Source organism: Lissotriton helveticus, chromosome 1_1 (genome assembly GCF_964261635.1).
Source record: "Lissotriton helveticus chromosome 1_1, aLisHel1.1, whole genome shotgun sequence".
In the NCBI taxonomy this organism is placed as follows: domain Eukaryota; kingdom Metazoa; phylum Chordata; class Amphibia; order Caudata; family Salamandridae; genus Lissotriton; species Lissotriton helveticus.
This window is the reverse complement of record NC_136057.1, coordinates 2,017,754,198-2,017,779,000: the sequence shown is the minus strand read 5'-3', so window position 1 is coordinate 2,017,779,000 and position 24,803 is coordinate 2,017,754,198. Positions and strand designations below refer to the sequence as shown.

The window sequence follows — 24,803 nt, the reverse complement described above, 5'->3', positions numbered from 1 at the left end:
CTTTTCTCTTTTCTTTTGTCTCACTCGTGGCTTTGAAAAGTACTGTCTAACTATATCATCAAAGAGCTATATTTAGCTGATGCTGCCAGCGCCAAGGGGCTAAAACTGAGACAGCGTGCCATATAGCGATGTGCTTACACCATCGGCCCGCTCAAGCAAATAAGCGTCAGAGGCAAAGTATGACCACTAACTGGATTATGAATTTAATTCAAGTTCTAGGTGCTCACTCTGCTACTTTTACATTTCAATGACAAGACATACTTCACAGGAAACTAAAACAGTAGACTCTTTTCGCAGAAAATCATAGCTCTTCAGGCAATTTTCTTACCTAGTAGGAATCTAAAGGTTATCTGAAGGGCAGACACTTAACAGCAGGAAAGGAAATAAAACAGTCGGTAAAAAACAAGAAATCTTGCCTACCTAAACGCATTGTCAGGATAAACAGTTATGCTTTTCAGTGCAAATCGCATAATATCAGATTACGTAACTCACAAAACTAACACCAACAAATGGATATTTTTCAGTTTATGAAGAATCGATTAACAAACACATAAAACAAACTCGAAATAGTATATGAGAGTATAAGTAAAATAAATCAGAGGATATATTGGAAATAAATATTTGTAAAAAGGGTTCTCGTCGCGAATTATTTAAAGGAAAAGAATAAAATAGGAATTTAGTACGGTTAACTTCCCTCTGAACTCCCGGATTCTCTTTCCAAACGCTCCCTTTTAAATTAATTCTATTGTGGCGTCTACCCCATGATCTCTCTCAATGGCCTACTACCTTATGTTGGGTCTCTACATGCTGTCTGTTCTGTTCCTCACGAAATTAATTACCAACAGTAAACATTACCTGGCTGGGACACACTATTTTCATTAGTGTCTGTGATTGCTAAATATGAATGTATACGATAAGTAATTACTAAAGGCTACTGGTCAGACTGGGCAGGTGTGCCAAATTCGAAAAGTACTTACTTACATGACTGACTGCTCCAGTTCAGTTTTTTTCTTTTTTTCTGGGACTTGTCATTTTCTTTGTCCAATTAGAAAATCAGGACAACAAGCCCCACCCAGAATGAGAAGAATACAAAAATGGAGAAGCCAGTCACGCATGGACCTTAAGATTTCTGGCACTGGAAACCACAATTGGAGGTAGTGGTGTGCCCCTATGTTGGCAGGGCTCATTACTGAGAAATTAACATTTCATTCTAGCTTATTTTTTTATAGGGGAAGTGGTTCACAGGCACAAGGCAGTTGTTCTGGAGAAATTGACCTTATATACTTGTAATGAAAACAGAATTGTTGCATAAATTCCAGGAGGCCTGATCTTTGTTAAGCTTGAACTGCTTTTAGCAGTATCATTTGCTCATGAGGGAATTGTTGCTCCATTTAACAAATACACGTGTGTTGGGGTCATGGGTCCAGATCCTTAGCAATCCTGCATTAATAGAGCATATCTGGTGAAGGTTACTTGTTCTTGACAATGGGAGACCCCTTCCCCATTACTAGTGCAAAGCTTGAGGAAGTGCCAGGTCAAGTTAATGTAGTCACTCTTTTTTATGGAAACATTCAAATGTATTGCTTCCTTATTGGTTTTAAGATGCTTGGGCAAAAACAGAGGCGGATCAATAGATTCCTCTGACAGAAAGAAAGAGCATTTAACAGCCAAGACGTGTTTCGCCCCTCACATTGGCCTTCTGGCCAATGTGAGGCCAGGATCAACCAAGATTACGCTAATGGCAAAAAACATACCAAAGGCGGAAAATGGCTGTTGAGGGTCTTCTACATATTTGTACCAGATCCCTCGAGGCCTCTTGGCTCCACTCCTTTTTGATTTAGTGCTACATATTCGGAAGCTGAGTGGGGCCCCCAGAATGCTTCTACTTCTCCCCTTGTGATACACAAACTTAAGTTGCGCCCTGCATATAGATCGGACAGGTGGACCACTATGTTGGCGGCTAGGGAACTCTGTCACTACTGCAATGGAGTTCCGATCCAGCCAGCATATAAATCGGGCCCAAAGTCTTCTACTGGCTATTATGTAAAATTGTTGCAGGAGCAAGTCTAAGATTCTGAAAAAGAATCAACCAACAATGAGAAGCCAACAGTCAAGAAGTACTCTGCATGGAAGCAGGCAGGAGCTCCTCAATAACCTCTGAAAAAGAAATGTATTTGCCCTTTGATAGAAGAAATGAGACCCTGCTACACAAGTAGCACCAAGGAATACGTCTTATATGAGAAGGTCAGGCAAAGAGCAAAAAAAGATTCTCACTTTGTGATGTTAGTTCAAGAATTAAATTAAGTAACTCATCTCATAGCCGGCATTCAACTGACCCCTTGTCAAGTGTTCAAACCAGAAAACCTGACTCCAACAGAGCAGACCCTAAGTGGGTAATACCCCTCACAGATGTAGCTGAAGTTCACTTCTGCATCGTGCCTAAGAAAACAATTTGTAAGATGCTTAATTTAACCAAAGCAAACCAAGAGAAGGGATCTGAATGCGGGTAATTTGGGGTAATGGAGGTGCAGGTGCCAAAACACCTAGAGAGAGACACATAAATAACTCCCAAGCAAGGATTTGAAAAACACTCCTACAGGTTACCACAGGCAGTCTGCCAGGAAAGACATCAGACCTAAAGTTTAATCCTGGCTAGACTAGGATGGAAATTATAAATAAAAATTGTCTCATGAAATATAGCTGCTCTTAGTGAGAAGGCCTCACATCAGCAGGTTAAAAAAATCCTTGAAGATAATGACACCATCCTGTTGCAGGAAACATGGTGCCTTACCACATCAGAAGCACAAGGATTACAAGCCATTGGCCTTCCAGCAATAGAAAATAAAGACAGTAGGAACCCAGAAGGTCCCCAGACCAGCTGCAAGCTAGGCAAAATGAAGCAGATGACCCACATAACAGCCACAAGTCAAATGCTACTCATAACAGATACTCTCCTACGAGATGACACAGTACTCATGCTCAGTACTCAAAGACTCAATACAATGCACTTCTAAAACAGGGATTGGACGATTTGCTTGTCCTACTTGCTGGTCATGAAGAAAGCCACTTGCTTACCAGCATGTTAAGTCGGCATAGCAGGGGACTTCAATACCAAACTAGACAAATGAGGAGTGGACAATGTAGTTCTCATTGAACCCAGACAATCTCTTGGAACCTCAATTTTGAATCAACAGTAACCCCAAAAAGATCCTAAAATAGAAGACTCTTAAAAATGTCTACACCAAAAAAGGCATGGTATCTGCCCTGCATATCATAGTGCATGATGAACAAGGCGTTGCATCTTTATGCAATGATCAAGTATCTCCATTAATCTATATCTTAATTCCCATAGTAAGTGGGGTCAATACCCTGATGCAAAATTGATCTGGAGAATCGAAATTGACCACACTCGGATGATTCTCTTATGAAGAGTAGTACAGAGTGAAGAACCCGCAACACATACATGTTCCACAGGCCCTATGAAGTCCAAGGGAGAATCAAGGTATTGTCAAAGAGTCCTAGAGGAGAGGAGACAACATTCAGAAACCACACTTGCCAGACAAATATTTGTAAACCATGTTGAACATAATCTTTCCAAGCATAATAAGAAACGACAGATGAGAATGTGCCTTCTTTGAGGGCATAATGGCAATTTTTAACCTATGGACATCAATGGCATAAATACGGAACCATCTCTAAAGACAAAAGTAAAATAATAGTCTACCTCCAACAGATACTTGGTTCGACGAAGACTGTGCCCTAACAAAAAAGAATTTGTGTGGCAGTTAATATGATGAATGTCTCCCCAAACAATAAGAAATTCTTTGACAAGAAATAGAAAGAATTCCACCATGGAGAAGTGAACAATGACCGCTACACATCTGGAAGACGATTGCCTGGTGATCCTCAGAAAGATCTAGTTTTTGAGTCCAAAATCCATTAAACCCTCTCGGTTTAGCACTTTCAGAGGAAAATTAATATGATTATGACAAATGAAGCTTCAGAATTCACAAACCCAGGACTAGGAAAACCCCAAAATAGAAATGAAATACTGGTTCTTTCTTAAACCCTTCCATGCTTATGACGAGCTGAGCGCGGCACTCCCACGCCCAGCTAATTCTCCGCCTGTGCGGTCGTTCTATTCATGACGAGTCCAGCTTGTCGTGAGCACAGCTCCACTGTGAAGCATGATGAGCTGGACTCGTCATGAATACCGCTGCCCCACGTGCGGCCCCTCCCCCCCGCACCGCGGGGGAACTAGACCCGCGTGGAAGGGGTTATTAAGATTAAAGAAGCGATTTCCAGCTTGAAAAAGTGGAAACCACCATGGCCCAGACTCCTCCCAGACAAACTGTTTAAAAGGTATCCATACTGGTGGTGAAAATGGTGCAGGTTATTGCATTGAAACCTGGACCATCCCAGACTTATGGTTACGTAGCGACATAGTGCTGACATACAAGAAAAACAAAATGTCAAATACAAAATCATGCGTGTATCAAGAGAGAGAGAGAGGACTAGAAAGCTAGTCCGAGTCCCCGTAGTTTATATGTGTCATCAAAAGAGACAAGCTTAAATATGACCAATATTGTTAGGACTCTGATTAGATTTGTCATGGGCACCGGAGTACGAGGACGGTGCAACAGGTACAAGGCAGGCTCTGACCAGAAAAGCTGTGAGTATGACAACCTCCAAGCAACAATCTCTGGGTATGCGCTTTTCCCTCCTTACAGGTCTCTAACTCCCAGTGGCCAACATTATTTCCCTACAGGGTCAACCCCTTACCGCTTCACTCCTGGAAGCATTGGCTGCAAAATCTAAGCGTAAGAGTGTTTACTTACGCCCCATCACACTTTGTATCTCATGCATGTGTGTGATACCCGTGTTTTAGCGACACCACCCCCAATTATTTGCGATAATCTCAATAATGGTACCACCAGTGCCATTACACTTTTGCCGACTGTAGTCTACCCACTGAGCACTGTAGATTCGGCATTCTATGTATATGACTATGTGGCGAAAACGCCTATTTGACTCTCCTCTTCTTACTGTTTTGTCTATGTCTTGAATGTTGTTGGTACAGGCATATATGAGAAGGCAATCCCCCCTCTCACACTTAGAGAAACACCTTAGTGAGTGTAACACATAGCCTGGATTATACTCCTTTTTAACCTTCACTACACTCTATTTTAAAAAGGTCCTGAGGAAAGCCAGATTTAGTTTAAGGCACTGGCTGAAACATGTCGACCAACTGATGGATGTAGGAGGTAGTAACTCGCCTCCCTTAAACATCCCCAAGCCTTATTTTAACCGCTGACGGGGGCCCAGTTATTAAATTGTAATTTACCCTCGGGTACTGGGACCCTCGCCAAGCCGTTTTAACTCACACTTCAGTTTACACCTCACACTGCACTCTCAGTAAAATACCAGCTCCGCTGTAATCAGGCGTCGCAGCACAACCGGGACACATTAGGTGTCACTGGGTGGGCCCGATGATGAAGCATGCCACCAACCAGGTTGGTGGGTGAGGGCTTCATGAACTCACCAACGAGATGCCCATGACAAATCTAATCAGAGTCCTAACAATATTGGTCATATTTAAGCTACTCTCTTTTGATAAGACAAATACAAAATCATACCATCCCATCAGCATGAATGGCAAAGAAGCCAAGATCCTTACCGGTATAATCCTGAAAAACAAAAGCACTGGGACCATATGGTCTAAGGAGATTAAGACATGGCCTCTTCACCATCAACCATGCCTTCATTCTTCCTGGCACCTGTCTTTAAAGCACTCAACATAGAAATGTGAATGCTGCTGCACAGCTTTCCTAGATCTCTCGGTCACATTTGACCATACTGACTGGAAGAAGCTATGGTCCAAACTGAATAAAAAAATCTCAGAATCTACTCATGATTTCACATAGACAGACAAATTTAAGCAGGTGAAGAATTGTGCAAATTGTGAACTAACACCAATATTTTCCATTTAAACACGAGTAAGACTAATTTGCATGCCTGTCCCCTTCCTTTTCAACATATTTACAAATGATGTCCTTAAAGATCTCTTGAAAATGCCAGCAGAGAAGTGAAATCCAAGCAGATTCTTCTCTACGTTGACAATTCAGTGCTTCTGTCACACACTCAAGATGTTCTCCAGTGACTACTTCTTCATACTGGAAACTAGTGCAAAGATAACAGCATCTACATTAACAAATAAAAAAGCAGGATCATGGTTTGGGGCTCGCAATCCAAAAAACAAGGTATATGTTAGACCTGGCACCTTGGCGTGAGTCTCCCTTCCACTTTTTGTTGCTGTGCCTCATGTGTTTTGCTGGTGTTAGCTGCTCAGAGCACTGTGCCACTGCCAATCATTGCCACAGTGTAAGTGCTCCCTGTATAAAATGTATGTATTGATTGTATTCCATGATTGGTTTATTTGGGTTACTGTCAGTCCCTAGTACAGTGCACCAGGAGTGCCCAGGGCTTGTAAACTCCAAATGCTGCTAGTGGGCTTGCAGCACTTGTTGTGCCACCCACAGAAGCAGCCTTGTAAAATGTGTCTAAAGGTCTGTCATTGCAGAACCTGCGTGCAGTCTGGTACTGTCATGCTGACTGGGCAAGTGTACCCACTTGCCAGTCCCTAAACCTTCCCTTTTCTTCATATCAGTCACCCCTATGGTAGGCCCAAGGGCAGGGTGCATTGTAAATATGAGGTAGGACAAGCCCTGATGTGTGTGGCATGTCCTAATAGTGAATTACAGCCATTTTCATTTTTCACTATTGCAAGGCTACCTGTTCTCATAGGCCAGAATGGGCTGTTGGAATTATTACATTCTATAATCCTGACAGACTCAGGGAACATGGTAGAAAATCGAGTTTAGTATACCTGAACTCAGAATAAGAAAATACATCTTTTAGTAACATTTATTTTAATATTCTGTGTTTGCAAATACCACTTTTAGAAAGTAGGTATTTGCTTGCCTTACCCTTTCAGCCCGCCTCTGCTAGGATGTGTATCTGGTGTCTGGTTTCTGTGAGTGACAGGGCTGGGGAATTCCAGAGGGCAGGGCTAGGTAGCCTGGTGGTGAATAGAGAGATTGACATCCTGATGGGTGGAAGGGGTGCACCTGGGCTCTGAATAGGCCTGCCCCTCTCCACCACAATGCTGGCTCCACCCCCTGTGGTGGGTCTGATGCTTCTGCCCTGCACCCTGAAAGAAGACAGGGAAGACTGTCAACAGAGTACTCCTGGACTGTGCTTGCCGTTCACAATGCCGTCTCCACCTCCTGTGGAGTGTCTGATATCTCTGCCCTGCTCCCTGAAAAGAAAGTCATAGAGACATATCCACAAGGTGCTCAAGAACTGAGTTAGGTTAAGCAAAGGCCCCCTGGCCTGAAAGAAAAAAAGAATTGTGGCATGAGTATTGGGACACTGAGCCCAAGAAATCAGATCCTGCTTGAAACAAGAAGAATCCTCTGCACGACGAGAAGGAACTGGGAAAGCTGTAAGGAGGAGTACTGTCCCTGACCTGGGGGACTGGCCTGCAGTGGTTGCCTTGCTGCTGAAGGAGAGGAGGAAAAGACTAAAAAGACTGCTTCACTTGTGCCAAAGATCTCCAAGGGCTTGTGTGTGAGCTTGCCCCCTGAACGGAGTCCCAGGACCAGTGGACTCCATCCGCCTCGCAACCTGCCGCTGAAAACGTTGTTTTTAGGGCTCGGCCTACGTCACCACGAAGTGGGGCGGAGCTCCGAGCTCCTATTGTTAAAGAAAAAAATAAATTCTTTAGGGCTCGGGAAAGAAACATTCCTTAGTGCGCGAGCTTTTATTTATTATCTGAATGGTGATTGGTCGTCGCGGTGCTGTTTTTGTAGTAGTCTTGATGCCATAGGGCATATGTAATGTTAGGCGGCCATGTTGGCATATTCTGTGCGGTTATGCGCACGGCAGACTATTAATCTTAATTAGGAGCTGTCAGAGTGCCCGTGTAATGCAATCCAGATGGTCTGAGCGGTGAGCGCGTTCAATGTAAAATGACGAGAGGAGAGGCAGCAGGCGAGGCTCACAGAAGATGACTCATACATGCTCGTCCACACTGTAGTTCTTGTGTTTCCTGAATACTCTCATTTCCAAAGGGCGCCATTTCCTTCTTTTCCTCGCACGCTGCGCTGCACTATTTTTGTCTGTGGTTTAAAAAACGGGGTTTAAAGCCGTTTTATTATAAAACATTTGGATTCTGTTTCTGTAAGCTTTGTTTTCCGAATTTTAATAAGTGCTGACATGCAGACTACTGGTTGAATAAATGATGAGGGTTAAAAGTGACCTTCGTGACACGTGCTGTCGAGCCTGACTCGCAGAGTTAACATGCAGTCATCATTATTGTAAAGTTTGTGGAAAAAACGTGAATACGCAATAATCAGGGAAAACAGAGCCTTCCCGCGGTTACAATGGGAATTCACAAATGTCTTGTGTGTCTCACGTAATGCCAATGGCTATTTCATTAGGAAAAATTAGACTCATTGATACATGCACCACCACCAGCAGTACTACCAGTACTACAGCCACCAGTACTACCACTACCACCACCACCAGTACTAACAGTACCACGACCACCAGTACTACCACTAACACCACCACCACCACCAGTACTACCAGTACCACCACCACCAGTACTACCACTACCAGTACTACCACTACCAGTACTACCACTACCATTACCACTACCACCACCACCAGTACCACCACCACCAGTACTACCACCACCAGTACTACCAGTACCACCACCACCACCAGTACCACCACCACCACCAGTACTACCACTACCAGTACCACCAACACCACCAGTACTACCAGTACTACAGCCACCAGTACTACAACTACCACCACCACCAGTACTAACAGTACCACGACCACCAGTACTACCACTACCAGTACTACCAATACCAGTACCACTACCACCACCAGTACTACCACCACCAGTACCACCACCACCAGTACTACCACTACCAGTACTACGGGCAGCAGTACCACCACCACTAGCACTACCACTACCGGTACCACCACCAGTACTACCACTACCAGTACCACCACCACCAGTACTACCAGTACCACCACTACTAGTACTACCACCACCAGTACTACCACCACCAGTACTACCACTACCAGTACCACCACCTCCAGTACTACCACTACTACCACTACCAGTACCACCACCAGTACTACCAGTAACACCACCACCAGTACTACCACTACCAGTACCACCACCACCACCAGTACTTCCAGTACTACCACCATCAGTACTACCAGTTCTACCACCACCAGTACTACCACTACTACAGCCACCAGTACTACCACTACTACAGCCACCAGTACTACCACTACCACCACCACCAGTACTACCACTACCAGTACCACCACTACCACCAGTAATACCAGTACTACCACCATCAATACTACCAGTACTACCACCACCAGTACTACCACTACTACAGCCACCAGTACTACCACCACTACAGCCACCAGTGCTACCACCACCACCAGTACTACCAGTACCACCACCACCAGTGCTACCACTACCAGTACTACCACTACCAGTACTAGCAGTACCACAACCACCACCACTACTACCAGTACTACCACCATCAGTACTACCAGTACTACCACCACCAGTACTACCACTAATACAGCCACCAGTACTACCACTACTACAGCCACCAGTACTACCACTACCACCACCACCATCACTACCACCACCACTAGTACTACCAGTACCACCACCACCAGTACTACCACTACCAGTACTACCACTACCAGTACTACCAGTACCACTACCAACACCACCAGTACCACCACCACCAGTACTACCAACACCAGTACTACCAGTACCACCACCACCACCAGTACTGCCACTACCAGTACCACGACCACCACCAGTACTGTGAGTAGTGAGTAGCGAGTAGTGAGTAGTGAGTAGAGTAGCGAGTAGAGAGTGCAGATTAGTGAGTGCAGAGTAGTGAGTGCAGAGTAGTGAGTGCAGAGTAGTGAGTAGTGAGTGCAGAGTAGTGAGTAGTGAGTAGAGTAGTGAGTAGAGTAGTGAGTAGAGTAGTGAGTAGAGTAGTGAGTGCAGAGTAGTGAGGAGTGAGTAGAGTAGTGAGTGCAGAGTAGTGAGTAGTGAGTAGAGTAGTGAGTAGTGAGTATAGTGAGTAGAGTAGTGAGTAGAGAGTAGAGTAGTGAGTAGTGAGTAGTGAGTGCAGAGTAGTGAGTAGTGAGTAGAGTAGTTAGTAGTGAGTAGAGTAGTGAGTAGAGTAGTGAGTAGTGAGTGCAGAGTAGTGAGTAGTGAGTAGAGTAGTGAGTAGTGAGTAGAGTAGTGAGTAGAGTAGTGAGTAGAGTAGTGAGTAGTGAGTGCAGAGTAGTGAGTAGTGAGTAGAGTAGTGAGTAGTGAGTGCAGAGTAGTGAGTAGAGTAGTGAGTAGTGAGTAGAGTAGTGAGTAGTGCGTAGAGTAGTGAGTAGAGTAGTGAGTAGTGAGTAGAGTAGTGAGTAGAGTAGTGAGTAGTGAGTAGAGTAGTGAGTAGTGAGTGCAGAGTAGTGAGTAGTGAGTAGAGTAGTGAGTAGAGTAGTGAGTAGAGTAGTGAGTAGAGTAGTGAGTGCAGATTAGTGAGTAGTGAGTGCAGAGTAGTGAGTAGTGAGTAGAGTAGTGAGTAGAGTAGTGAGTAGTGAGTGCAGAGTAGTGAGTAGTGAGTAGTGAGTGCAGAGTAGTGAGTAGAGTAGTGAGTAGTGAGTAGAGTAGTGAGTAGAGTAGTGAGTAGTGAGTGCAGAGTAGTAAGTAGAGTAGTGAGTGCAGAGTAGTGAGTAGTGAGTGCAGAGTGAGTGTGCAGAGTAGTGAGTAGTGAGTGCAGAGTGAGTGTGCAGAGTAGTGAGTAGTGAGTAGAGTAGTGAGTAGTGAGTAGAGTAGTGAGTAGAGTAGTGAGTAGTGAGTAGAGTAGTGAGTGCAGAGTAGTGAGTAGTGAGTAGAGTAGTGAGTAGTGAGTGCAGAGTAGTGAGTAGAGTAGTGAGTAGTGAGTAGAGTAGTGAGTAGTGAGTGCAGAGTAGTGAGTAGAGTAGTGAGTAGAGTAGTGAGTAAAGTAGTGAGTGCAGAGTAGTGAGTAGAGTAGTGAGTAGTGAGTAGTGAGTAGAGTAGTGAGTAGTGAGTAGAGTAGTGAGTAGAAAGTAATGAGTAGAGTAGTGAGTAGTGAGTAGAGTAGTGAGTGGAGAGTAGTGAGTAGTGAGTAGAGTAGTGAGTAGTGAGCAGAGTAGTGAGTAGTGAGTGCAGAGTAGAGAGTAGAGAGTAGAGTAGTGAGTAGTGAGTAGAGTAGTGAGTAGTGAGTAGAGTAGTGAGTAGAGTAGTGAGTAGTGAGTAGAGTAGTGAGTAGTGAGTAGAGTGGTGAGTAGAGTAGTGAGTAGAGTAGTGAGTAGTGAGTGCAGAGTAGTGAGTAGAGTAGTAAGTAGAGTAGTGAGTAGAGTAGTGAGTAGAGTAGTTAGTAGTGAGTAGTGAGTGCAGAGTAGTGAGTAGTGAGTAGTGAGTAGAGTAGTGAGTAGAGTAGTGAGTAGTGAGTTGAGTAGTGAGTAGAGTAGTGAGTAGTGAGTAGAGTAGTGAGTAGAGTAGTGAGTAGAGTAGTGAGTAGTGAGTGCAGAGTAGTGAGTAGTGAGTAGAGTAGTGAGTAGTGAGTAGAGTAGTGAGTAGAGTAGTGAGGTGAGTAGAGTAGAGTAGTGAGTAAAGTAGTGAGTGCAGAGTAGTGAGTAGAGAAGTGAGTAGTGAGTAGTGAGTAGAGTAGTGAGTAGTGAGTAGAGTAGTGAGTAGAAAGTAGTGAGTAGAGTAGTGAGTAGAAAGTAGTGAGTAGAGTAGTGAGTAGTGAGTAGAGTAGTGAGTGGAGAGTAGTGAGTAGTGAGTAGTGAGTAGAGTAGTGAGTAGAGTAGTGAGTAGTGAGTAGAGTAGTGAGTAGAGTAGTGAGTAGAGTAGTGAGTAGTGAGCAGTGAGTAGTGAGTAGAGTAGTGAGTAGTGAGTGCAGAGTAGTGAGTAGTGAGTAGAGTAGTGAGTAGAGTAGTGAGTAGTGAGTGCAGAGTAGTGAGTAGAGTAGTGAGTAGTGAGTAGAGTAGTGAGTACAGTAGTGAGTAGTGAGTGCAGAGTAGTGAGTAGAGTAGTGAGTAGTGAGTAGAGTAGTGAGTAGAGTAGTGAGTAGTGAGTGCAGAGTAGTGAGTAGAGTAGTGAGGAGAGTAGTGAGTAGAGTAGAGTAGTGAGTAGGACATCACAGGCAGCAGCTGTGCAAGCTTCTTACACTCACAAGGAGACCACAGGCAGCTGAGGTGCAATCTTCTCCCACTCACAAGAACGACATCACAGGCAGCAGCAGTGCAAGCTTCTTACACTCACAAGGAGACCACAGGCAGCAGAGGTGCAAGCTTCTCACACTCACAAGAAGGACATCACAGGCAGTAACGGTGCAATATTCTCACACTCACAAGGAGATCACTGGCAGTACACACCACATGAACACACTCCATAACTCATAGCAACAATACATTGGCATTTACAATGCCATTAGCTCAAACTCAAATAAATCCGAGCCCGATTGCATTTTTAATGCTTGTTAGCCTTTGCCGAGGCTGGGAGTTGTGGACGCCTCGTACCGCCAAATCGTGTCCAGCAACGCATCGTACCCCACCTGTCCGTCCCACTCCCCGTGTCCCACGATCCGTAGATCGCACCGTGACTGGCCGACCCCGCCACGTACAAAACGCATTGCTTCATCGAGTTCTACTGTCTGATACGACTCGTGCACTGCCGCCAAAGTTCCAAGTTGCCGAGCGCATTGAAAGGGGGAGTACACTCAGTACGTCCGCCTCGCACCGCAGCCAAAGCTGAAGCCGCGGCTCTAGCAGTGTGGCTCGTACGCTGCATCGTAAAGGGAACGTCTCGCAGCCTGCCCCGTCCGCCTCAAACTACGCGGCCCCCGCCCTACATCTCGCATCAACGACTGCACACGAGCCGGGGCTCGCACCGTAAGGATCGACAACGCTGCTGCATCACCTCCTGTTACCAAGCCTCGTCCGTGCCGGACTCATCAAATCAAAACTACTGTGTACGCCTCGAACCCCCATCCTAATACACCCCGGACGGAAGCATCCGCTGCCCGCATTAGACTCTTGTGTTCATTTTCAATTGCCATACGAGCCGAACCAAGGGAACAAGTCGCACAGAACTGAAAAACTACGCATTCAACAAGAACTCTGCATTGCTAACAGTATTGTGGTTTATTTTTGTCGTTATCTTGGTCTTGTGCTAAGTCTTATATAAAAAGCTACTATTTTTTATATAAAAACCTGTGTGGTGTCCGTTTGTAGTGTTGTCACATGATTACTGTGTGTGGTTACAACTGCTTAACTTACATCGCCTCTGAGATAAGCCTTGACTGCTTGCGCCACGCAACCTAGAGGGTGAGCAGGGGTTATTTCTAGGGTGTAATTCCCTTGCCCTGACTAGAGGAGAGGATCCCTGCTTGTCACAAGTGCATACCTGTGCCAACCAGAGATCCCCGATTCTAACATTGGTGGCAGCGGAAGGATCCGAATTTGCAGTTGTAATTCATGTACAGTGATTGGTGAACACTACTTAGTGAGTTCAGACCATAACGCAGCCACATACTTTTTTGATTTTTGTTTGCCAAGGGATCTCCAGTTTAAAAATCATGCCTGGTTCAGTCGGTGTGAAAAGGCAGCATCTGTAGTCTCTGACATTGAAGGAATAGAATGGGAAGAGGAGAGACTAGAGGCCTACACATTAAACCAACTGAAGGGCTTCTGCAAAACGTTTGGAGTTTCCCAGTCTGGATGTAGAAACAAGCCCCACTACCAAAAGACGCTGAGGGCCTGGATTGAGTCAAGGGCACCTGAGGATGTGGTGGAAGTTGAACCAGCAGAAAGCGTCAATGGTTTTTGCAGAGTCCTGTCGCCAGAGGAGGTGGCAGACAAGAAGGAAACCCGAGCACATGAAATAGAGTTGGCAAAACTTAAATTGAATGGGCAACTGGAGCTGGAAAGCAAAAGGCTGGCTCTGGAAGAGAGAAGAATCCAGATGGAGCATGAAATGAAATTGAGGGAGATGGATCTGAAAGCTAAAAGTTTGGAGCTTACTCCCTCTGGTGGCAGCACACCGCCAGTGCAGATAGAATCAAGGGGGTACATACCAAAAGAAGTGGTGAAAGATTTTTTTTAAATGATGACATAGGGTAGCGGTTCAAGGCCTACGAGGTAGTCATGTCTTCCCACCCGGTCCCTGAGAAAGATTGGGGAGCAGGGTTGTGGGGGCGGTTCCTGAGTGAGAGGCGGGACACACTGTTAGATTTGCCCTCGGAGGTTCATAATTCTTATCCCGCCATAAAGGATGCTTTGATGACCAGATATGGGTTAACTCCTGAATTGTACAGACATAGGTTCAGGGGGTGTTCAAAGAATCCTTACAGTATGTATGTTGAGTATGTAACTTTTTTTCTGCAGAGCACTGGATGGTTGGGTGAAGGGTAGAAAAGTGAATGATTTTCAAGGGCTTCTTGATTTAATGGCATGGGAGCACTTGTCCAGTAATAGTAATTGTTTTCCTGAGCTATGCCAGCACCTGATTGATAGAAAGCTGGCTAACCCTAGGAAGCTTGCTGAGGAGCGGACCGCTGGGTCAGTACCAGGGTCCACAAGTGTCACGTGGGAGACTCCGCCAAGGGTGGGCAGGGTCCCCAGCAGAAGAGTGGGGGGACAAGGGAAAACAGAGGGAGTTCCAAAGAAGGCCCCAAAGTAATCCCCAAGGGAACCAAGGGAAAGGTTCTCAGCCTCCCCCAACCCCGAAACCGACAGGGGCCATGACAGGTCCTCCTGTTCAAAGAGGGCCACCCAAGTGTTACAGATATGGTGAGCTGGGTCATTTGCCAATGATCCAAAGTGTCGACAGTTTGGTAAACCTGCACCCCCCGAGTGCAGCCCCCCGGCAGATGGCTAGTGTAGCCCTGGGTGAGGAATGGGTTGCCCAAGGAGGGGGAGGTCCCGCAGAGATGTCCCTTGTCTCATTAGGAGACTGTGATATGGTCCAAGAAAACCAATTGCCCTCAAACACTAAGAAATATGGGCAATGGGTGACCATTAATGGCAAGAAGGTGGGGGCTCCTAGAGATACAGGAGCCAGTGTGACAGCTGTCAAGTGTCATCTGGTGTCTCAAGAGCAGGTCGGCCAAGTCGTGAACGCCGACAACACTGAGAGTCAGTGTCCAATGGCTCAGGTTCCCTTTGAGTGGGGGGGGTCTCTGGTACTCTTCAAGTAGCTGTGAGAACTGCTATCCTGTAGACTGTTTGTTGGGGAACGATTTGGAGAGCTCACCTTGGGAGAAGGTGGAGAAGAGTACTCACCTGCGGAAGGTGGGTCTGCCTAACTGGGCGTGCATGACCACCCGGTCCATGGCAGCCAGTAGGGGTGCTCAAGAGGTCCTGGAGCCTGAGGGAGAGGCCGAGGGACCAGCCTGAGAGAGAAGGCGCAGGTGGCGCGGGAAACCGGCCCCTGTAGTTCCCACAGTCCAGGAGGAAGCAGACCTTGAGGGTGATGCCGTGGAACATACAGGGGAACAGATAGCTGAACTGGGGGACCTGTCTGAGCTGACCCATTGGCAGCAGGAAGGAGGCCCCTCCAGGGAGGAATTCTGCAGGGCGTAGAAAGAATGTCCTTCTCTCGAGGGTCTGTGGCAGCAGGCTGCAGCCCAGGCCAACGGGGATCAGTCTGGAACACATTTCATTTATTGGGAGAATTACCTCCTGTATTCAGAGCCTAAGGTTGCTGAGCCTGGGTCAGCCTGTGTGCTGGTGGTACCCCAGAGCTTCAGAGCCTTCCTACTTGGGCTGGCTCACGATGTGCCATTGGCAGGACATTTGGGGCAGGACAAGACCTTTGAAAGGCTTGTCACCCACTTTTATTGGCCCCTAATGAGCAAGAGCTCAGATGTTCATTGCAGGACCTGTCAGACTTGCCAGGCAAGTGGAAAGAGTAGGAGGAAGCAGAAAGCTCCTCTCCAACCATTCCCTGTGGTCAGTACCCCATTCCAGCGCGTGGGATTGACATTGTGGGGCCACTGGACCCCAGGACAGCAATGGGCAACAGGTTTATCCTGGTCCTGGTGGACCATGCCACCCTGTACCCGGAAGCCATCCCTCTGAGGACAGTGACGGCCCCCGTGGTGGGACGTGCACTGATGGGAATTTTCTCCAGAGTGGGATTCCCTCTAGAGGTGGTGTCTGACCGGGGTACAAATTTCATATCCAAGTATATGAAATCCCTTTGGCAAGAGTGTGGTGTAACCTACAAGTTTACCACACCTTACCACCTCCAAGGAAATGGGTTGGTTGAGAGATTCAACCGTACCCTCAAAGGCATGATAACGGGTCTGGAAGAACCCATGAGGCGTAAGTGGGATGTCCTCTTACCGTGCCTTTTCTTTGCTTACCGCGAGGTGCCACAGAAGTCTCTAGGGTTCAGCCCCTTTGAGCTTCTGTATGGCCATCCCGTGAGAGGACCTGTAAGTCTGGTCAAGGAAGGCTGGGAGCAATCTCCCAGGAAACCTCCCCAGAATGTATATAGCTACATGCTGGCCTTCAGGAACCAGACTAGGCGTTTCAGGCAACTTGCTGAGGCAAATCTTGAAGCCAGCCAGGAGGAGATGAAGCGGTGGTACGATCAGAATGCCACTCTGGTAGAGCGTTAGCCTGGTCAGAAGGTGTGGGTCTTGGCCCCCGTGGAGCCTTGTACGCTCTAGGACAAGTGGACCTGCCCCTTTGAGGTGGTTGAGCGCAAGAGTCCTGTTACCTATTTGGTGGGCTTGCGGTCTCCCAGGAACCCCTTGCGGGTCCTGCATGTCAACCGCCTTAAGCCCCACTTGGAGAGGTCCGAAGTGGGCATGCTCTTGGCAACAGATGCTGGAATGGAGGAGTAGACTGAGCCTCTTCCTGACCTCCTGGCGGCCAGAGAGCAAGATGGGTCAGTGGATGGAGTTAACCTCTCTCCCACCCTGACCCCTGAGCAACAGAATGGCTGCCGCCAGTTGCTGGGGCAGTTTTCTGATCTGTTCTCCTTGGTTCCTAGTATCACAGATTGGTGCATCCATGATGTGGATACAGGAGACAGCTTACCTATGAAGCACAAGGCTTACAGGGAAACTGACAGGGTCAGGGCTTGCATCAAAGAAGAAGTCTCAAAGATGCTTGCCCTTTAGGTGATTGAGTCCTCCAGAAGTCCTTGGGCCAGCCCAGTGGTCTTGGTCCCGAAGGCTGCAGCGCCGGGCGCCACACCCGAACTCCAGTTCTGTGTGGACTACCCAGGGCTCAACTCGGTCACGAAGACTGACGCATACCCCATCCCCAGAGCTGATGAGCTCATTGATCGGCTAGGGGCTGCCCGGTACCTCAGCACGTTTTACTTGACGTCTGGGTACTGGCAGAATGCCTTGACTGATGGGGCAAAAGAGAGGTCAGCATTCTCCACACCAGATGGGCATTTCCAGTTCCGGGTTATGCCATTTGGGATGAAGAATGCCCCTGCCACCTTTCAGAGGTTGGTCACCCAGGTGTTGGTTGGGCTGGATGAGTTCAGTGCCGCCTACCTGGATGACATCGCAGTGTTCAGTGTCACATGGGAAGAACATCTGCGCCACCTCTGGGTAGTGTTGTTGGCATTGCGGAAGGCAGGCCTCACGATCAAGGAGAGCAAGTGCCAGATCGGGCAGGGTTCTGTGGTGTACTTGGGGCACCAAGTTGGGAGCGGCCAGGTGGCGCCCCTTCACCCCAAGATTGAAACCATCCTGGCTTGGGAACCCCCCAAAACCTAAACAGAGGTGAGGGCCTTCTTAGGACTCACCGGGTACTACAGGAGGTTTGTCAAGGGGTATGGCAACATTGTTGCACCCTTGACAGAGCTGACTTCCAAGAAGCAGCCAAAGAAAGTGATTTGGACTGACACCTGTCAGAAAGCTTTTGAGACCCTGAAAACAGCAATGTGCACGGCGCCTGTGCTTCTGCCACCCAACTTCTACACAGAGTTCCTTGTGCAGACAGACGCTTCAGAGCATGGTGTAGGGGCTGTTCTCTCACAGATGACTGAGGAGGGCTTTGACCAACCTGTAGCCTTCATCAGTAGGAGGTTACTTCCACGGGAACAGAGGTGGAGTGCAATTGAGCGTGAGGCTTTTGTTGTGGTCTGGGCACTGAAGAAGCTAAAACCCTACCTGTTTGGGACTCACTTCTGGGTTCAGACAGACCACAGGCCCCTCAGATGGTTGATGCAAATGAGGGGTGAGAATCCAAGGCTGTTGAGGTGGTCCATTTCCCTCCAGGGTATGGATTTCACGGTGGAACATCGCCCTGGCACAGATCACACCAATGCTGACGGTCAGTCCAGATTTTTCCGCCTTAGTGATGAGAACTCCCTGGGGTAGGGTAGTTCTACCCACATTTCAGCTGGAGGGGACACGTGTTAGACCTGGCACCTTGGTGTGAGTCTCCCTTCCACTTTTTGTTGCTGTGCGTCATGTGTTTTGCTGGTGTTAGCTGCTCAGAGCACTGTGCCACTGCCAATCAGTGCCACATTGCAAGTGCTCCCTGTATAAAATGTATGTATTGATTGGATTCCATGATTGGCTTATTTGGGTTACTGTCAGTCCCTAGTACAGTGCACCATGAGTGCCCAGGGCTTGTAAACTCCAACTGCTGCTAGTGGGCTTGCAGCACTAGTTGTGCCACCCACAGAAGCAGCCTTGTAAAATGTGTCTAAAGGTCTGCCATTACAGAACCTGCGTGCAGCCTGGTACTGTCATGCTGACTGGGCAAGTGCACCCACTTGCCAGTCCCTAAACCTTCCCTTTTCTTCATATCAGTCACCCCTATGGTAGGCCCAAGGGCAGAGTGCATTGTAAGTATGAGGTAGGACAAGCCCTGATGTGTGTGGCATGTCCTAATAGTGAATTACAGCCATTTTCGTTTTTCACTATTGCAGGGCTACCTGTTCTCATAGGCCAGAATGGGCTGTTGGAATTATTACATTCTATAATCCTGACAGACTCAGGGAACATGGTAGAAAATCGAGTTTAGTATGCCTGAACTCAGAATAAGAAAATACATATTTTAGATAAGTTTATTTTAATATTCTGTGTTTGCAAATGCCACTTTTAGAAAGTAGGTATTTGCTTGCCTAACCCTTTCAGCCCGCCTCTGCTAGGATGTGTATCTGCTGTCTGGTTTCTGTGAGTGACAGGGCTGGGGAATTCCAGCGGGCAGGGCTAGGTAGTCTTGTGGTGAATAGAGAGATTGACATCCTGATGGGTGGGAGGGGTGCACCTGCGCTCTGAATAGGCCTGCCCCTCTCCACCACAATGCTAGCTCCACCCCCTGTGGTGTGTCAGATGCTTCTGCCATGCACCCTGAAAGAAGACAGGGAAGACTGTCAACAGAGTACTCCTGGGCTGTGCTTGCCGTCGTCCACAATGCCGGCTCCACCTCCTGTGGAGTGTCAGATGTCTCTGCCCTGCTCCCTGAAAGTCACAGAGACATATCCACAAGGTGCTCAAGAACTGATTTAGGTTAAGCAAAGGCCCCCTGGCCTGAAAGAACAAAATAATTGTGGTATAAGTATTGGGACCCTGAGCCCAAGAAATCTGATCCTGCTTGAAACAAGAAGAACCCTCTGCTCGACGAGAAGGAACTGGGAAAGCTGTAAGGAGGAGTACTGTCCCTGACCTGGGGGACTGGCCTGCAGTGGTTGCCTTGCTGCTGAAGGAGAGGAGGAAAAGACTAAAAAGACTTTGCTTCACTTGTGCCAAAGATCTCCAAGGGTTTGTGTGTGAGCTTGCCCCCTGAACGGAGTCCCAGGACCAGTGGACTCCATCCGCCTCGCAACCTGCTGCTAAAAATGCTGTTTTTAGCCTTTTCCGAGGCTGGGAGTTGTGGACGCCTCGTACCGCCAAATCGTGTCCAGCAATGCATTGTACCCCGGCTGTCCGCCTCACTCCCCGTGCCCTACAATCCGTAGATCGCACCGTGACTGGCCGACCCTGCCACGTACAAAACGCCTTGCTTCATCGAGTTCTACTGGCTGATACGACTCGTACACTGCCGCCGAAGTTCCAGGCTGCCGAGCGCATCGAAAGGGGTAGTACGCTCCGTACGCCCGCACCGCAGTCAAAGCTGAAGCCGCGGCTCTAGCAGTACGCTCGCACGCCGCATCGTAAAGGGAACGTCTCCCAGCCTGCCCCGTCCGCCTCCCTCTATGGGGCCCCCCGCCCTACGCCTCGAATCAACGACTGCACACGAGCCGGGGTTCGTACTGTAAGGATCGACAACGCTGCTGCATCACCTCCTGTTACCAAGCCTCATCTGTGCCGGACTCATCAAATCAAAGGTACTGTGTACGTCTCAAACCCCCATCCTAATACGCCCGGACGGAAGCGTCCGCTGCCCGCATTAGACTCTTGTGTTCATTTTCAATTGCCATACGAGCTGAACCAAGGGAACTAGTCGCACATAACTGAAAAACTACGCATTCAACAAGAACTCTGCATTGCTAACAGTATTGTGGTTTATTTTTGTCATTATCTTGGTCTTGTGCTAAGTCTTATATAAAAAGCTACTATTTTTGATATAAAAACCTGTGTGGTGTCCATTTGTAGTGTTGTCACTTGATTACTGTGTGTGGTTACAGCTGCTTAACTTACATCGCCTCTGAGATAAGCCTTGACTGCTCGCGCCACGCAACCTAGAGGGTGAGCAGGGGTTATTTCTAGGGTGTAATTTCTTTGCCTTGACTAGAGGAGAGGATCCCTGCTTGTCACAAGTGCATATATGTGCCAACCAGACATCCCCGATTCTAACAGAATATTAAATGTTATCTGGCCTAGATTAAAGCAATATAAAGAGTATGTATTTCCCTTAACCAAAGCAAGCAAGCAATTATCGCTAAAGGCATCCCTCTGTGCTGACTGTGCATATACTCCCATCTCAAATGCAACAAAAGTAAGATGAGTTAAGTGGAAAAATGTTGCAAAGCATGTTTAACTCACCTGATTGACCTATCCTGAGAAGGATATGTGACAAAAAAGCTGCAAAAAAGACCAGGTGCCCAAAAAGCAAGAAAATTGAACTTGCCTCCCCAACCCAGATATTTCATTCTTAAAGACTTCCCTCAAGCCAGCCAGCTCCCAAAACAACACACGGAAGTTAATATACTAGAATCAGCCTTCAAGAACGGTAGGAGAATGTGGGTCTGATGGAGAGCATTCCATTGATCAAAATCTATGAGCTACAACCATAACAACAACTATATCTCTCCAGCCTTGAAGGCAGTGACGGTTGCAGAACATTTGTTCTGGCATAATTGATCCTGTTGTACTCACTTGAACATAGCCACAGATGGAACAGGACCTCTCAGCCAAAATATCTTTCTAATGGAAAATCAGATGAAAATATTGCACATATTCTCCTAAAATGCAAATGGTACTCTAAAAGCAGAAAGTCCATCTTCGAGAGAGCAATAAGACTAATTCAGTCTGAAGACCACCAAAGCACTTTATCACTCCTCATGGGAGGCCATTTCCCAAAAATAACTTTAAAACGTTGCAGCCTTCCTCAAAGCCGTACGGAAAAATCGAGCCAAAAAGATCACTAAGATGCCCACTACCTTAAAGGAGTCATTAGGAAGGTAAAAACCACACAGATCAAACTACATTTAGGCGTAGAACTACCCATTAGGACATTCTATCAGGCTCCTATCCAAACCAAACTTTTGCCAACAGCATGCCAATATCCTTTCTTAACTACCTTCACTTCATCCCTTCCCTCACATTGGGCACTCACCTTCACGTTGGAACTGGGACTTAAACCACCATGCTCTGAATCTCAGTAAAATGACTGTTAAAAAACCATAAGAAGAAGAAAAAAGGAACCATGCTGGGCAACAGACAAAAAAGACTTGAACCTTAACTTTTTCACGTCAAGGAATAGGGTCTCTTATCCCGCTTTAGACATACATGCATGCAGTTTCATATACTCCACATCCAGGGCTCCCAGACACATGGTTCCATTGACACTACCCCCCTTTTTGAAAGTTACTTTCCTTCTGGCTTTCAAATAAATATTTTAATATTTTGTAACCAAAGGTCTAAATAACCGAATGTCAAATAAAGTATAGATCTGAAGTTTCTGCACATCCACAATGTGCCAGTTGGTGGGCTATCAATACAGTAGGGTAGCAATGATGCCGTGGGCCATGGTACTAAGCAAGGAAAAGGGTGCCTTTGACTACTGTTGAAGTAGTAAAACACAACAGTGATCATGCTTCAAATTGGCCCTCAGGGATCTGTGTCCGGTGCCACTGCAGCTGCTACACCAATGTAAGATATGCACCTGTATTAATACTAGCCCACTGAAGAGGCTGAGGGTGCCTCTTAAACATGTGTTATTTATGCAGAAGCACCTTAAGTTAAACATTGATTGTCTGTTTGAATTTTTCAGATTTATGTTTCCTTCCACAATGCTCAGATACTACATTTTATTTTACACCATAATAACAAGAAAATATCAAGTTTTGCTTATGCTTATTGGCTGTCGCTATTTGATTATCCAAGCCACATTTTGTTTTTAGGTTGCAGCCTACCAGACAACGCCGCTGTCTAGTTTGCTAACGACATCTTGGGACATTCAGAAAGCTGACCTAGGAATGCATTTCGCCCGTTGATTACCATCAGCTTTATGGTTTGCAACTCACAATTTTTGGCATTCTATTTGCAGCCTTTATTTGCTTTAAGCTGTCCAGCTCGAGTTCCTCCCTCCTGTTGCCCCAACCTTGTTTACTGTAGTCTTCCACAAACTTGATTTCTTTAAACAGGCCTTTAAATCTTGTTCTTATCTTGACACTTTGCTGTGCAGTCAAAGACAGAGATCAAATGTCAGGCTTTGTCTTCCAGGAAGCTTGGTGTTTATTTTTCTTTCTTTTACTTCAAAGTGAGAGGGTTTGTGTGACAATCATGCTGGCTAGTGAGGGTCTGCCTGAAGAAGGCTGTACATATTTTTTAAGTACACAACAAAATTTAAATGTCTGTAAATGAACGGTGCTGATAATCAAATCAACACATTGGGTTATGACTTTTCCACACATTATCGTTTGTGTGCTGTATACATTTGTCACTAAAACTGTATGTGAGAGCATATGTAATGGTCATTTCAATTGAATATGTCTTGTCTGTGATTATAGTACACTACCATAGCATGCATACTCTGCGTTACCCCACTCTACTCTACTTTGCACCACTCCATGCCACTTCACTCTACTGTACTATGCACCGCTGCTCCATACACAACTAAGCACCACTCCATCTTATGCCACCATAATCTGCTACGCTGCACTCTATGCCACTGCACTATAATCCAATGCACTCTAAGCTACTTTACTCAAAGCCAATGAACTCTATGCCAATCTACACTGCACAAAATCACTCCACATCACCATACTCTATGGCATTACAATCTACGCCTCCATATTCTACTCTGCATCACTGCACTCTGTGCCACTCTTTTCTACTTTGCACCATTGTACTCTTTGCCACACTACTCTGCACCACTTCACTCTATGCCACTCGACTGCACCACTGCACTCCACACCACTCTACTATACACCACTGAACTCTGCGACAGTACTCTGCAACACTGCACTCTCTGCCACTCTGCTTTAAGCCGCTCTACACCACTGAACTCTACGCCACTGAACTCTAAGCCACTCAACTCTACACCACTGCACTCTACGGCAGTCCACTTTAAACAAGTCGAATCTACTCTGCACCACTACACTCACACTCTATACCACTGCACTCTACGCCACTCCACTGTAATCCGACACAATCTACTCTGCCACTGTAATCTACACCACTCTATTGCACTCTGCCCGCTCCACACCATGCCACTGCAGTCTACGCCACTGCAGTCTACACTACTTTACTTAACACCAATACATTCTATGCCACTGCACTCAATGCCAATCTACTCTGCACCACTGCACTGTGCACCACTATACTCTACTCTATGCCACTGCACTCTATGCCACTCTTCTCTATACCATTGAACTCTACGTCACTCTACTCTGCACCGCTGTACGCCACTTTACTCTACACAAATGCATTCTATGGCACTCTACAACACTGGCTCTATGATACTCGACTCGGCAGCACTGCACTCTCTGCCAGTGAATTCTATGCCACTCTACTTTGTGTCACTTTACTCTGCGCCACTGTACTCTATGCCAGCACTCTATGCCTCTGTACTCTACTCTGCACCACTCTATGCCATTCTATTGCACTCTACACCAATGCACTCTATGCCACTCTAATCTACTGGGTACTACTGCACTCTGACACTGCACTCTACACAACTTCGCTCTATGCCCGTCTACTGCACCACTCTACTCTTTGCCAGAGCACTCTACCCCACTCTACTATGCACCAATGCACTCTTCGCAACTGCACTCTACACCACTCCACACCACTCCACAACACTGCACTCTATGCCAAGGCACTCTACACCACTACTCTATACCACTCCACTCTACCCTGTACCACTCCACTCTACGCCACTTCACTCTACTATGAAACAATCTACTCTACGCCACTGCACTCTACGATGCGCCCCTCTACGCCACTGCACTCTAAGCTATGCCACTCTCATCTAAAGCACTCTACTCTACACCAATTCACTCTACACCACTTTAC

The 24,803-nt window shown here is 46.8% G+C and overlaps 1 protein-coding gene across 1 annotated transcript in view; it reads right to left on the bottom strand.

Annotated features, from left to right (window-relative positions):
* The window catches only part of TTLL7 (tubulin tyrosine ligase like 7), a 1,017,987-nt gene that overhangs the window by 921,912 nt on the left and 71,272 nt on the right, over positions 1 to 24,803 (bottom strand). The window lies entirely within an intron of this gene.